The 1,714-nt window shown below is 41.5% G+C and overlaps 1 pseudogene; it reads right to left on the reverse strand.

Annotated features, from left to right (window-relative positions):
- Window positions 1-1,220: 1,220 nt before the first annotated feature.
- On the reverse strand, window positions 1,221-1,354 carry LOC116528216 (annotated as a pseudogene).
- Window positions 1,355-1,714: the final 360 nt, after the last annotated feature.

Genomic DNA, 1,714 nt, shown 5'->3' on the forward strand with positions numbered 1-1,714 from the left:
CAGCTGGATACCTTAAGTCATGATGTGGGGCCTGGGTAGGACAGCAAGGAAGGAGTGGTGTGCACAGAGAAGAAGTGTTGGCATCAAAGGGCCGCTCCTATTCAACTGCGGCTGGTTGTTGCTTCTCAAAATATGGGCCCAGTGTTGCAGATTTTGTTTATTTTTCAAGAGAAGTTGAAAATCTAGATTTTTACCTAAAATTTTCAGATTTTTAACAAATTAAAAAACATTTATCATTCTGCTGAGTATTTGATTATAAAAATATATAAATTTCAAGAATATCATCTAGTACTCTGGGCATGGCGGCTCGTGTCTGTAATCCCAGCACTTTGGGAGGCCGTAGTAGGAAGATCACTTGAGCCCAGGAGTTCGAGATCAGCCTGGGCAACATAGCAAGACTTGTCTCTACTAAAAATGTTTTTTAAATTAGCTGGACGTGGTGATGTGCACCTGTCATCCCAGCTACTTGGGAGGCTGGGGCGGGAGGACTGCTTGAGCCGAGGAGCTTGAGGTTGGCAGAAAGCTATGATCATGCCACTGTACTTCATCCTGGACGACAGAGTGAGACACTCTTTTAAAAAAGGAAAAAAGGAACAGGCTTGGTAAACAAAACTTCTGGTCTAATGTTTCTAATGCCTGAACTTCAAAACAAGGAAAGGAGAATAGAAGCTTGGTGGTCTCAGGGCTGAACGTGATCACGCAATGCAAAGGGACACAATAATAATAATTAGTGTTTCTATAACTCCTCTGCATCAGTTACAGGGGACTTTGCCTGCTTTATATCGAATAGTCTTCTTACCAACCATTAAGGGAAAAGGCAGAACTAATTATTATGCCTATTTTAAAGATGAGGAAACTGAGGCTGAAAGGTTAAGTCACTTGTGCAGTTACTGGCTAATACATGAAAAATTGGAACTTGGACTGTTCTGAATCCAAACTCCATGCTCTCACTGCCTCCTGATTTACACACAGTGTGAACAATACACAGTTTTTTCGAGAAGGGATCTATGGATCAGCTTTCCTTACTACCACAGCAAGAACTACTCTGCTGGGCAGGAGGATCGTTTGAACCCAGGAGTTCAAGACCAGCCTGGGCAATATAGTGAGACCCCTGTCTCTATTTAAGAAAAAAACAACAAAGAATTACTAAAACTTTCTCTTCTCTTTCTTTTTTTTCCATTCACTTCCTTGGTCCCTCGTTCTGAGTCAGATCCTCTCTGCCTTGATACACAGCACTCCTTGAACCCTTTTCTAAACAAGACTATACCACCAAGCAAGCTTGCCCTTTTCCAGATCACCACATATAATGTATTAATTACTACACTTGATCTTAGCCAAAAGGCTGAGAAGCGATACAATGTGTTAATTAATCTTTCAACTGTCTCATATGACTGTTGACTCTCATATGTCTATCTCACTTTACAGATGAGAAAACCAAGGCTCTTCCTGCCTCTGAGTTTCACCTTGTCCCTATTCTTTCCTATTTTTAGTCCAAGGATGCTAAGGATGACACCCATGGCCAATGTTAATTTGACAGGGTGTGGCTTTATCTTGGAAATGAAAAATAACCAAATTTGTCTCAACTATTTTGAGACAAATGGGTATACTGCTCCCTCTACCTAGATAACATCATTCATGCCCATGCTCCTTCCTTGCCTGGCTAACTCCTGTTCATTTTCCAAGCCTCAGCTTAGAGGTCACCTCCTCCAAGAAG

The sequence above is a fragment of the Sapajus apella genome, unplaced genomic scaffold (genome assembly GCF_009761245.1).
Source record: "Sapajus apella isolate SASKATOON/1434 unplaced genomic scaffold, GSC_monkey_1.0 scaffold2, whole genome shotgun sequence".
NCBI classification, from domain to species: domain Eukaryota; kingdom Metazoa; phylum Chordata; class Mammalia; order Primates; family Cebidae; genus Sapajus; species Sapajus apella.